Here is a 15029-nt window from a genome sequence, read left to right as displayed (position 1 = left end):
TTTTTGGACTAGTCATAAATAATATTAATATCTTATAACTACATCGTTAAGAAAATATCAAGTGTTTTAGTTTGTTTTTAGATAGATGGATGCTTTAAACTAATTGGAATATTTGATCATTGGTGAAAGTTAGACAAAGAGATATTGATTAGTATTTTATTATTCATAGATATAATAGACTAAATGTCCATTAAAACTTACAATCTCCACCTGCCAACAATCATTTAAATTAAAGGATACGTATACATATTTCAGTAACTAATACGCAGAATTTCCACCATTTTAGGAAATGTATGTATGTATGTATGATTATATGTTTAATCTGTGTGTAAAACATTATCTGAACTCTGAAGCATCTGTTATCCAGTTTTCCACAGTATGGTGTTTTTCATTTATACCCAATAGTGATGTCACACTTGTGGAAAACATGGGTATTTTTAAATCTAATCACACTGTTACATTAGCACTCTCTAGCCCTATGAATTAATCTTCATATTTTCCCAATGAGGAAGATATATAGAAATTAGGCCATGCTGACATTTTGACATATGATGCATTATATGTCGCAATCCATAACACTCTCTGGATGGATGCTTTTTATTAACTGATCCACCACATATACACTGCTCAATAATATATTCATGTAATACTGATTGCTAAATAGAAACTGAGTAAGTAAAAATATTGTAATGTTGTTAGTGCTTGAAAGGGGGCATTTTAGGTATTATTAAGTGTGAGTTTGTAGTGTATGAACATGTTATCCATCAAAAGGAAGGCTTTAACTATATCATATATAACTGTATAAGACAAACTTAATAAATTGATCAAATAAAAAACAATGACTCTTTGAAGCGCAACATATAAGCCACTGTTTTGTGTATAGGATGCATGGTTAGTACTGATAGAGTTCAAACATTCCCCTCTGACCTTGAACTATTAAGCCTGTTGAATAATTCATTTTAATTGTGAGCTACAAAGCACATTATATTTTTGTTTTACCTTACTTCTGTTTACTTATGTAAGGCCAACAATTTCTACCAAGCCTTTCAGTGCTTGGGAACATTCACCCAGACAATAAACATTAAACCTTGAAACATAGTTTTCTATTGCTCAGAGAGTCATGAGGGTTACACAGTAATGTACTTTAATTCAAAATGAGATTTTCTTACTGAGATCAAATGTTTAACTCTTTGGTCTCATAACTTTGAACAAAAACATCTCAAATGCTTCCCTATCTTCCAAACTGGTTTCTGTACATTTCATTCAAAATCCTTAAGGGTTAATTAACTAAGCTATGATATATTTCATGTCAGTCACTTACCATTGCATTATGAAATGTTGCAGGTGAGTTTTTCTTAAGAGGCCTCTTCAGCAAAGTATCTCTATATCTCAAGTAAACATAATTGGGTATATTCAGTAAAATGTTTTTTTTCTGAGTATAGTGGAAACTGTAGTCCACAGTAGCTGGAGGTAGCCTGTTTAGACAGTGTATGTACACATACATAGTTTAAAACTCAATACAGCTTGTGCAAAGCACTGCATATAGGAGGCAGTAAACTGTAGTTGCCATATTTGTCCCCAAACAGCTTGTCAGTTGCCAGTGCCATCTTTGTTCTCAAACAGCTTATCAGTGCTCTTGGTGTCTTCAAGCAGCTTGTCACCATCTTTGTCTCCAAACAGGTTAAGAGTGCCATATTTCTCTCCAAACAGCTTATCTGAGCCATCTTTGCCTCAAACAGCTTATATTTGCCATCTCTACCCCAAACAGCTTATCCTTACCATCTTTACCCCAAACAGCTTATCCTTACCATCTTTACCCCAAACAGCCTCCCAGTGTCGTATTTGTCCCCAAACAGCTTGTTTCTGGCATCTGTGTCCCTAAACACCTTTACAGTGCCATTTCTGTTGACTAGTGCACAGATCACTCTCTTGATCTGCTCTTTCTGCTGTGGCACTGCTAATTGAGATGGTTACAAGGGAGATCTCTAAAGGTGCTGTGTGCCTGGTATACATTGTTATATGTCTGTGCTGCACATTGAGGATGGCGGCTGTATAGGGGGCAGCTACCAATGTAAATACCTCACTAGTCCAGCTATAACAGGCAGTGTTTTTTTATTCAGGGCAGAGAGAGAGAGTTAGAGGATCTCAATGGAAGATGACATTTTGAAACATGCGTATTGGCACACTGGACAAATGTGGACCTAATTCAGTTTCATGTTTCCCATACCCATAGCTTGGGAACATAAACTAGAACAATTAACAAAATTATTAAACTCATGACTATACCATTTAAAATATTATGAAGAGAAAGAAAAAAGGAAGTGCATAAGGATCAAGAGTTCCTGCCAACCTGCTCCAGGAACGTGTTTGATAGAGTTTCTTTTTCGTATTTAGTGACAGCATGTTTTTTTTGTTTTTAATTCTGGAAAAAAAACATTTCACAATGATCTAATTTACAGTATAGCAGACTATGGTTTTCTTAAAAGCAAATCTGGAAAATAAAATACAAATGAGAAATACAACAGGAGTAAATTATTGCTTATTTTTACTTTGTAGATACCCCCTTAGCGTGTGCCTTATTGCATATGTAATAAAGTCTGAATATGTACACAGCAAAACAAAGCCAAAAACAGCAAGGAAAAATGAGAATGAAAGAGTGAGATTTCAGAGAGTATTCTCTCCAACTGAAAGATAACCCTATTTAGGCTGAAATGAATTCTCTGGCCTTAATAAAAAAAATCCTCTTGCAGCTCTTCAGTTTTACAAAGGTGGGGGCAAAGGAAAAACTGTTTTATAGGGGAAAGAGGGGAAAAGACAATTGAGTTTCATTCCATTGAAAGGAGAAAGGAGGGGATAAAAATGCATTTTTTTTATTTGCATCAGTAGCAAGCTCGTTTTCCATGATAAACAACCTTCGGCTAGGAAAATCATTTATTATCCCTTGAATGCACACTGGCTGCATGCAAGCCGTAATGAATACTAAACAGTGGATACTCTTTTTTTTTTTTACTCACTTTCTTATTCAACTGAAACAATCAAAATGGCTTAAAAGAAACACTGTTTTTTTTTATCTAAAGGAACAAAATGTGTCCATTTGGAATGCTTGGTCAATATTAACCAAATCAAAGCCATACAGTGATAATCTAGATCACAGGTCGCAAAAAAGCTTTAAGCATTTGTGTGTAAATGAACGCAAGTCCTTTTGGCAAGCAGCTAGGATTCTTATTTGGGTGCCATTTAGGGAATGTGTGGGGCTTCAGTGGAGGTCAGGCTTTAGTAGTGCTGTGGCTTCATTAGGAGTGTGATGGCATCAGTACCCCTGCGCTGACCTAACAAAGTGCCTCTGTGTGCTCATATATTCATACTGTACATAATGGACTGCAGTAAATATTTTGTACATTTTTACTGTTGGTGCCTAACTCAAATGCCACTGTACTTTATTGCCTAATTAGTAAAAATGAATACAAAGGAAACTAAAAATCATCAGTGAGCAGAAATGTGCACAATACGAGGACAGTTTTGGTGGTCTTCTACATGGAAACTTTCTGTCACATCATTTATTATTCTTCATTGATAAATAAATATTGGTAACAAAACCAGGCGTTCTGCTGGGCGTGCGCACAGTGCGACTGTCTTTCTATTGTTCTAAATTTAAAACCTGTTGCTGATTAGTTTAGGTTCCCCATTAACAACTGACTGTGCGCCCTGGTATTGTAAGGGGTTCTGTTTTTGTGGAGGTGGGTACAGTGTGTCCAAGTACTAGAGATTCTGAGTACTGTGGATCTAGCCGGGTCTGCCGTACCCAGGGCCGGCCCTACCATGGAGCAGACTGGGGCAATTGCCCCAGGCGGCACTTTTGAAGAGGCGGTACTTTGCCGCCCCAAGCGCCGTTTTTTTTCCGCATCCGATGTGGCTATCGGTTTTAAAAAACCGCATCCGCTGTAAAACCGCCTCTGTTTAATAATTTGAAAGCTCTTCGGCCCGCCCCCTTGAAGATGCGCCGTGACGCTCAAGGGGGCGGGCTCACGCACAACAGTTGCTCGTCACCGCGTGACAAGGAGAAGATCTCGAGGGAGAGGAGCATGTCAGTGGAAGAAAGCCAGCAGAAAAAGTTAGTATTTTAAAATAAATAAATAACTGAGGTGATAGACGGAGGGATGGGGGCATAAGTACACAACAGGGTGATTAGGACAATCTATACACAAAGGGGAGGGGGGGTAATACACATGGGTATGGGGGGCATTACAATTAACCAGTACAAAAGAGCCTGTCCTGGTGTGTGTGTTTGAGTGTCAGTGTGGCAGAGCATGTCCTGGTTTGTGTGTTTGGGTGTCGGTGTGGCAGAGCCTGTCCTGGTGTGTGTTTGGGTGTCGGTGGCAGAGCCTGTCCTGGTGTGTGTTTGGGTGTCGGTGGCAGAGCCTGTCCTGGTGTGTGTGTTTGGGTGTCAGTGTGGCAGAGCATGTCCTGGTTTGTGTGTTTGGGTGTCAGTGTGGCAGAGCATGTCCTGGTTTGTGTGTTTGGGTATCTGTTTCCTGGCACTTTACTTACTGTAGGGATAAATAGAACTTTGTAATTTTTATTTATCCAGAGATAAAACGCCTTACTGAATTTATAGTCACTTCAAAGGGCAAAACTCCAGGAATCAGTGTGAAGAAAAGTGAAGGTATCGTTTTATTTACTCTATTTCAATCTGAATATATCATGAAAAAGGAAACTTAAATTGCTGATTTCATTATAGAGGGGGCTGTACACCACACATACGGGGGGGGGACTATAGAGGGTACTATACACCACACATATGGGGGGGCAGCATTTCACACTTCGCCCCAGGCAGCACAATGTCTTGGGCCGGCCCTGGCCGTACCGTTGTTTTGAAAAGAGTTTTTTCAGACTGTTTGTATCTGGTTACATTTATGGGATTTTTTTTATTGTACAGGTCTCCTGGCATCAGCTATTATTTGTATTTACTGTCATTAGGTTATTCTGATAATCTCTCCCTGGTGTCAATTATTAGGACAATTATTTCCTGCAAAATCTCCCATATCTCCCATAGTCCAACTAAACTGTTTTATCGCCTCCTGGCTGCTAGGTGCCAAGAAGGAATCTGTTGTACTATTGTTCTCTTGGTATGTGAAAACCTTGTCCCGTGGTGAGACCTTTGCTTATTTGTTAATTTTCTCCTGGGACATGTACTGTTGTGTCCTATTTCTCGGGGGGGGGGGGTATTTGGTATAAATGTGTGCCCATGTCACCTAATAAAATTAGTAATTCCTGTTTGACCCTGAAGCATTCTTGGGGGTAGCTATATTTTCTTCAGTGGCCACGACCAGGAACCAACGAGAGGCTCAGTGGTCGGTGATTGGCGAGGGGAAGCTGATTAAGTGTATGTATCCAGCCGGGATACTGAGACTCGCTACTGTCATCTCTAATGACAATGTTGATGATGATCTGGATTTAGATAACTAGCTAGACTTGGAGAATTCAAGAGACACATCTCCCAGTAATAATTTTTCTGTTAAATGTGTTGCTTCTACCACTCTGCAGAAGCAGCAGCAGTGTACCTAATGCAATTGCAGCACTGACACCACCACCTTTGCAACCATCACAAAAAATACTAATACCACTGCTTCTTTGTCTGGTGGGCAATGCCGTAGTAAAATGTGGCAGGGTTGTGTCTTAAGGTTGTGAGTAGGGGTAAGGTGAAAGGATATCTCACCAATTCTAGAATGAATCAACACCAGCGTACAGACTACAGTGCATCTTTGCTTCGGGGGGAACAAAATGCACTGACCACAGCAAACCAGCAGCTGCCAGAGCAAAGGGAGTGGTGAGGCCTCAGGCTTCTCCGAGTGTGACTGATTACCAGAGACTGGTGAGTCAGGGACATCCACTGCACCAGCCTACCCCAGAACACTTTCAGCTTCCCATTCAAGGGGCATGTCAAAGCAGCAGTCAAATAAGGTGACACGACCTCTTGGTCAACTTATCTCTGTTGGAGGTGCTGTCTTCTCCATGATTGAGTGGGACCCCTTCAGGCAGCTGCTAGAGGCCCTTGCTATCCACTACAGCCTCCCCTGTTTCACCACCTTCACGGGTGTCCGAAGTAAGAGGGTTTTTCTGTGACAAGGAACATACTCAACCCCCAGAGAACACTGCCCTCCCACCCCGGGTGGACCAGATGGCTTTCTGTCAATCTACACAAGTTTGGGTACCCAGCATACAATACTTAAAGTGAATGTTCTAGTGCTGCTGTTAGGTCTGCTTTATTATACTGAGGGATCTTTTTCCTTGTCAACCTTGGTGGCACATATGTGAAAGAAACAGGCTGCTCTTTTCTAGGTAGGCTGGACTCTAAAAGAAAATCAGATCTCCCTCAGTGTTTATCCTGCCTACCTCACGTTGAAGGACTCTAAGAAGGCTTCAGCCCAAACTAAACATCTGTTGTGTGCAGGTTGTGGTAAAACCCTACATATTACCTCTAAGAAGCTATGTTCTGTCTGTCTCGAGGTCATCAAACTAGTTTTCAAATTAGAGAAGATAATCCTAGTAAACACAGAATGCAGCTTTTTAATCATGATTTCATGCATAGAAGGTGAAAAAAAATCTATGAACCCTATCTGGCCAATGTGAAAAAGTAATTGCCCCCTTAGTTACTAAATCAGCAAATCAACCAAATGTAATTGACAATTTCACTAGACACACCCAGGCAATCAGCCCCATTGAATCTAAATATCAATTCTGGGAAGCGTTATAAAGCTACTTCTAAGGATCTGCGACCCCATCGAACCATGTTGAGATGGGGCATTGTCAAATAACCCTCCCTTTCCTTATGGTAGATTAAAGAAGTAACCATCACAAGTGGAGAAATACAAACCAACATTTGAATTATCAATAACAGGAACAGTCCTGGCTATAGTTGAGCTTTTACTTCTGTAGAGATCCAACCAACGCCACCCACAGCTAATCCAACTACTTTTTAACCCTGTAGCCGGCAGTCACAGCTCAGAAGGCACATCCATACCAGACCTACTAATTAACACCACCTTCTGGCTAGCTGTAAAGTATAGTTAATGTGTGGTGTTAGTGTGAGTGTGTGTCAACATATGTATGCATGTTAGTGTATGGTGTTACAATGAGTGTCTGCTAGTACTTGGCAGGGGAGGGCTGGCGGCCTAAGGCCTGGGGGGCAAGTCAAGTGAAGTGGCTCCGCCCCCTCGCACTCACCTTTCACCCCTCACGCTGCTCCCATCACCATGCAGCCATCAGACTGCTGGAAAACTTATCTAAACGGCCGCTGGGTGCTGATGCTACTGGCCGGAACTACTTTCATCCTTTTTTTTAATTTATTTAATATGCCGGATCGGCTTGCCATATTAAAAATAAACAAATAAAGTATTAAAGTAGCGCCGGCCGGCAGCATCAGCACCCAGCGGCCGTTTAGATTCGATTTCCAGCAGTCTGATGGCCGCATAGTGATGGGAGCAGCGTGAGGGGTGAAAGGTGAGTGCGAGGGGACGGAGCTTTCACCCCTCACGCTGCTCCCATCACTTGGCGGCCATCGCACACGGCCGCTGGGTGCTGATGCCGCCGGCCGGCGCTGCTTTAATACTATTTTTTTTTTCCATTTAATAGCCGATCCGGCTTGCCATATTAAATTTTTAAAAAAAGTATTAAAGTAGCGCCGGCCGGCAGCATCAGCACCCAGCGGCCGTTTAGATTAGATTTCAGGCGGCCTGGGGGGCAATTGCCCCCCTGCCCCCGGCCCAGCCCGCCCCTGGTACTTGGTGTTAGCTTGAGTATGTGTGTGTTAGCATAGGGTGTTAAAATGTGCATGTATGGTGTTAGCATTAGTATGTGTGTTAGTTTTAGGTGTCATTATGTGTGTCTGGGCATTAGCATGAGTGTGTGTATGTCAGCGGTGAGCGGTGAGCCATGGGTTAATGATGTGAAGGAGAGGAAAAAGTAGTAAATATATATATAATATATACCATATTTGCTTGATTATAAGAAAAGGTTTTTGTCAGAGCAAATGCTCTGAAAAATAACCATCGTCGTATATACATGGTCGTCTTCTAATCAAACCTCAAATAGAGGTCTGCCTACAAGAATAAGATCCAGATCCCCCACAGCGCTGCAGGGGACCTGGATCATACTCTGTGGCATCTGGTGGACGTCTGTGTGATGCGCGCAGTCAACCTCCGGTGCTGCCAGCACTTCCTCTGGGGCTTCTATGATGGAGCGCCGGCATCACATGACAACCCGGTGCTCATTCATAGAAGCCCCGGCGGAAGTGCCAGCAGCAGCATAGGTTGTCACATTTGACCCATTGCTGTCCCACTACACACCAAGGAATCTGAAGCACGGGGGACAAGTCTAGGGAAGCACTAGTAAGTTGGGGAAGGGTAAGAGTGGCATATGGGGATGTATAAGGCATATCTGGGGGGCAGAGTGGCATATAGGTTGTTAAAAGGCATATCTTGGAGGCAGAGTGGCATATAGGGTTGAATATGCATTCCTGGTTAAAATTTGACCCATTGCTAAAACATCCCTCTCATCCCCTTCTAGTCATAGAATTTACAAATAAAACTGTGCTTTGATTTCCTTTTCTGGAAGATTAAAGACATCACCTTCGCAGCTCATAAAATGAATTCTTTTTTGTGCAATTTTGTCAGTCTGACCAGCTACAGTTAAACCAATTTCTCTCTCACAAAAGGAAAGATATTAAAAAAAAATGACATCTACGTGAAGTTTTCTTTACACTTCTACTTGACTTTCACCTTCTGAAAGAGAGAAAGCATTTTAAATCTTTATTCTGCAAGGTATGTAAAACTTTACAGTGAGGGAAATCTAATGCACGTACGCACACTTTATTAAATAGGAAGCATATCAGTGGCATTAATTCCTTAGTTACTTAATTATTTAGTTAAAAGTATCAGAGCTTTTTAAGGCTTATATGTTCAAATAGCAATGGCCAGACCTGCTAAAAGGGAAGTGTATTAATTGCGGGTCTTTGGACATTATGAAAGGGGCAATCCAATTTAGCTCCACCAACAAACAATACATATAATTCAAATCCTTATTGTTTTAGCCCTATAAGGTCTAACATTTTCCGTGGCCATAAAATACAGTGTTGTATACAGTAATGTAGTCTAGCATTGAAAAAGAAGAAAAACCTTGTACCCCAAACCGTTCCAAGACCGGAGGTTTTTCATACCTAAATGAAGGAAGTGTTTACAAACGTATTGCGGCACCTGACCATTACACCAATGTCACAAAAGTCCCTGTTATAATGGCCATGTGTCCAATACTTTTGTCCAGGGGCGTAACTAGAAACCATGGGGCCCTGGTCAGAAAATTGCCACAGGGTCTCCAACTTCAACAGCTAGTCTGTGCTATCATTGCCCCCACACAACTGGTCTGTGCCTTCTTTGCCCCTTCCAACATACAACATACTCCTACTTACTAACACACACTCCATCTCAACCCACTTACAATCCATACTCATACACACAAGTACACATTCATGCTTACACACACACACAAGTATACATCCATGCTCTCACATACACAGGTGCACACCCATGCTCTCATACACACAAGTACACACCCATGCTCACATACATACATACATTTAAACACAATAAACACATATACACACACAGTGTGTCACATGACCCTGATATGTTTCTGTCTACTTGTACGGGTTCAAAATAGTTTAGAAAGGGCCCTTCCAACCTTAATAATTGCAGTTGAAAGGGCCCTTTCTAAACAATTTTGAACCCGTATGAGGAGACAGGAAGAAGGGGTCGCAAGGGTTGCACCGGGCCTACTAGAGGCATGGGCCCTTTGCAGCTGTGACCGTTGCGACTTTCAGTCTAATGGTATGATGAGGTAGGACCCCAGATGGCGGAGTGGGCCAGGCCAAACTGGAACCAGAAAGTCAGAGAACCAACCGGGTCAGACAGGTAATCAGGATAAGCCAAATCAGAATGCAGAGACGAAGTCAACAAGCCGAAACAATACCAGACGAGCAGGAATCAGGAGACAGGAACGAGGTCAACAAGCCAAGTCAAACCGGAGCAGTCAGTAACAATCTAATGCGTAAGCAAATAGCAGAAATACACCAACCAAGGGTGACCCAGAAGAGGAAGTCTAGGTTTAAATAGGGACAGGTGGAGGTGTGACCTGCATTAAGGAGGTCACCCGAGGTTATAAGAACACGTTACATCTGTAACGTGTAATATTATGTTTTGACCACACGGTGGCGCTGTGCTACCTGTTTGCCGCGTGGACGGCCACGCGGTGAAGATGTCGACCGGGTAGCGGTGGTACTCGCTGCCCGGGAAGCCGGCCGAGGAGGAAGCGTCGCGGGACCGGCCACGACGCGGGACCGGAGAGGCAGGTAAGTCCTTACATTCAGTATTTGAAAGTTCTGTTTAGACCATTTGTGTCAAACTCCAAGCCTCATGGCTACCCAAGCAGACCATGCATTTGTTAAATCTTTCCTTTGAACACAAGTAATTTAGCAATGAAATAATTGTGCATTTAAATTCGTGCAAACTTTATTTCTAATGAAATTTGTGAACAAATCTCTGGAGGGTCACCAACAGAAACAAATGGCAAAATCTCAGAAATGTTCTTAAGATTAATCTGTTTACCACATTTTGGAGCTATTACAACACATTTTAATGCCATCACAACTTGATACTGCACTCTTTGATGAGGTAAAGTGGGATGGGACTCTGTGTAGGGGGTGCATATAAATGACTGATACGTAGCCAAAATCAGGGGGATAGTCTCATTGATGGTTACGGTTGTGATTGTGGGGTTTCTTTTCCTTCTAGACAAGCAGAATTTACAAGGTGAAGGAAAGAAAACCTACTGGGATGAGGTGGATAGGAGAAGCTGTAGTTTAAATAGTATTAGTTCATTATTTTCAAGCTGTTTTTTCAATTTAAATATTTAGTGAAAACCTCTAGTTTGTAGACATCACAAAACAAGAAGAAATCATTAAAAAATATTGGTGACACTTAGTTACTGAAATACTGTTCCTGATGTGATGTTAAGCCAAATATAAAAATATAACACAAAGGTTCGTCTACTTTAACAGATATTTAAAAAGAGACAAAAACACAGTAACATACAATAAATGAGTGACAGCCCAACAAACAATGCAACACTTTCCAAGACTAACCTGCAACCTAAAGGTCCAACATAACCCAGCACACCACCGATTGCCCCATCCATGCAGGATGGTGGGCAGAGAGAGACTGAACTAAGATTTTGCATTCAACAGGCATATTGAATCACTGTAGGTGTGCCCTCGTTAACATATGAAAAGACACATGTGATACAAGAAGAGGTCAAAAACATTGACAACAATACTTGTTATGTCACCACACCTGAGTTGGGAGTAAGCCCTTTAAGACCCTTAGGCTAGGTTTCCACTTGGGTTTTTGTCCGGCGTTTTTTTCTTGATGAAAAACGCCAGGAAAACTGCCAAGAAAACTGCCACTGCATTTAGCTGCGTTTTGTCTGCAGTTTTTTCTGGCGTTTTAGCCTTTCTGTGGAAATTGCTTTTTTTGACCTTAGGCAGTTTTTCCAGCCTTTACAAGTTAGAAGTTTCACCCAGCTAAAAGGGATTAGGATAAATGGCAAGTATCTGCCCCCTCCTGATGTCATTTACTTGGTAGACCCTTTTGTCTCTTTTCTGTGGTTTGTAAGGCATGCTTTATTCCGAATGTCTGCTCCTCTGGGAAGATTGGCCCCAAATGATGGTGCAAATTGTTTGCTGTTGCTTTTGGCACGCAGGATCCGGTCGCGTATGTTTGTTTGTAATGGCATGTTTGTTCCAAATGGTGTAAAATTCAATATGAACCAGTCCAGGACTTTGTTTTGTGTGAAACTGTTTGTTTTCAGCCTATTTCTCGTAGGACACACAGATACTGGGTCCATCCTCTGCATTGTAACTGTGGAAAAAACGCCATAAAAAACGCCAAGGCAATAAACCCACATGGCTTTTTCATGGCGTTTTTTCTCTCCCATAGACTTCTATTGGAGAAAAAAAGCCAAGATTTCTTGCAAAAAACGCCAGAGTGTCAACATGCTGCAGTTTTGAAAAACTGCCACAGAGCCCAAAAAAGCAGAAAAACGCCAAAGAGGACTGAAAAAACGCCAAACAGAAAAACGCCAAGTGGAAATGGCATTTTGCGATTTCCTATTGAATTACAGCTAACATCTGGCTGCAGCCGTTTTTCACAAAAAAAACGCCAGGTGGCGCTATTGGCGTTTTTATAGGCGTTTTTAGCAAAAAAAAACCCAATGGAAACCAAGCCTTAGGGTGTACTATTACGTCTAACAAAAATCAGCTAGCTTCCTGCTGACGAATCTGGTGTATTGGTGCTTGGCGTGAGTGCCAACGACACCAGAATAATGGAGAGTGCTTGAATGGAAGAAATAACATTAAAAAAGAAAAGGTTCCCAGGGGTTCAATCATAAATCACTGTGTGATCAGCAACAGTAAGGATCAACATTAAAAGACAAATAAACTGTTTCTTCCTTCTCAAAAAATATATAATTAAAAAAATATATAAAAAATAAAATTAAATAAAATTCAAAATGTATAAATAATGGACAGTGGTTTCACCATGCATTCATAAGGGATACTTTCCCATTTCAAGGTCTCAAAAATATTTTAAAAAATTATTTAAAAAATGGAAAAATGCCCCAACACCACTTACCTCTGTAACTAGATATAGGATATATTAAAGATAACCTCTTTTTTGTCCCTAATCCAAAATTCAAAATTAAATAAAAATAAGAGAGCATTTTGCTCCCTTATACAATTAAAAACCTAGGTGTGTGGCTGGGGCATTTGCTGTGTAAAATAAATCCTAACTAAAACTGCAAATAGATATTTTTAAAATGTTTACTTTTTTGCATTTTATTCATAAGTGAACAACTGAACAAAAAAGTAGCATTAAAAGAAACCCCTATCTCTCCTTGAAAAAACAATATATAATTTGTGTGGACACTAAACATGGAAAAAGGGAATCATGGTTGAACAAGTATATGGTAAAACTGGCAAAAAAGTTTCGGTCACATATAGTGTCACAAAGAGGTTAATTTGCATATTTATACTTCCAGCAAGACCTCTTTTGAGGACAACAGAAAACAATAAACCATTTTTTACTGGGGACAAAATTAGGCATTGGGCTGTGCTTGCACACAGTGTGCTTTAGTTCTTGAAATACTGTTCCTAAGTAAAGTTTAAGACAGCTGCATATTTACACTACCTACAAAACCTTTAGATGTAGACACAATACAATAAATCATTTATAAACATGAATGACAAAATAAGGTATTGGACCGTGCTAGAAAGCCGGAGGCGAAAGGGAGCAGGAGGGGCGCATGACTGAGTGGACGGCAGGCAGCCCTCTCCCCCTCCCTTTTTTCCCCCTAATATTAAGGAGGTTCAGTCTTGTGGCTGCATGTGTCTGTCTGCCAGTGCCTGCCCTGTGACCATTTTGATTAGGCTGCCAATGATAAAGCTGGATATTATGCAAACCATAAGGAAAATATAATTTCTGTTTCATATGCTTCCAAGTTTATGGGCGCAGCTTATCGATATCAATATTTTGTCAATATGTATTTTAGGTAACAATAAATAGATTGATAAATTAGATAGACAGACATGACCAGATTGCAGTAACATGCCCTATTAAGTGTATGGTATGTATAAGTAATATATAGTAATGGCTCGAAGTTTGATAAAGTAAGGTGAGGAGTATTCTCATGTTAAACTTGTTTTTCCTTTTTAGAAAACTTGGAACAATATCAGTAACTAGAGTGAACTTTTTTAATATTTTTAATTAATTGATATGTTATCATTTAGGTTTGGTATACATATTTGTAGTCTATTGTTTGTAGTGTATTCTACTCGTATATCTACTTGTTTGTAGTGTATTCCAAAGAATACTTATACTTGCTGACCTTTGCCCTCTCACTGTATTGTTACAAAAATTAGAAAATTAAATGAGCTAATTAGATGCATTTCATTGCCTGGACATGGCATTTTGAGATCAATACTGTGCTTTAATATTGATTAAGCCACATGAAGGGAATTTAGAAAATTTTCTCCATCTATGAAGATCAATTAGCAGCCTCGCTGGAGTTAGAAAATAACATTTACATACAGAGCAATATTTTATATTTGAGAGTTTTCTTAAATGAAATCAGTAAATGATCACAATTGCCTAATTGGCATCCCTTGAAAAATGTGAAAGCATGTTAGTAGTACAGATGCAATTGGGTATACAGAATATAAGTGTATTATATTGATAACATTAGTCAATTTAAGAGATTTATTTATATTATGAACCAAATTCAAAACTGCAATCACAACAGCTCTTAGAAACGTTCTCAGTAAAACTTCACTGATTATTACATTCATCATGAAGAGGACATTAGGTATAAGTCTCAACCTAGGTTGAGTTTACCAATCATAATGACTTTAGAGCCTTATATACACTACCATTCAAAAGTTAGAAATGTCCTTGTTCCCAAGAAAACATAGTATGTAGTATAGTAGGTTGAAAAAGACTTCAGTCCATCAAGTGAGTTGACAAAGCAATAATTTAAGTAATAGCCGTGTCCTTCAAACATTACTTTCATCATTTACAGCCTTGCAGACCTTTGGCATTCTAGTTGTCAATTTTTTGAGGTAAGCTGAAGAGATTTCACCCCATGCTTCCCGAAGCACCTGAAGCTCTCAAGTTGGGTTGGTTTGATGGGCACTTCTTCTGTACCATCAAGCTGTCAAGCTGTTCCAACAACAGCTCAAAAGCATTGAGATTCAGTGGGTGTGCTGGCCACTCCATTGTAGACAGAATACCCACTGTCTGCTTCTTCCCTAAATAGCTCTTGCATAGTTTGGAGCTATGTCATTGTCCTGTTGTAGGAGGATATTGGCTCTGATCACACGTCATCCACAGGGTATGGCATTTTGAAATGAAGTGATAGCCTTCCTT

This window comes from Spea bombifrons, chromosome 3 (genome assembly GCF_027358695.1).
Source record: "Spea bombifrons isolate aSpeBom1 chromosome 3, aSpeBom1.2.pri, whole genome shotgun sequence".
NCBI lineage: Eukaryota > Metazoa > Chordata > Amphibia > Anura > Pelobatidae > Spea > Spea bombifrons.
The sequence above is the reverse complement of the archived record's forward strand: the minus strand, read 5'-3'. Positions refer to the sequence as shown.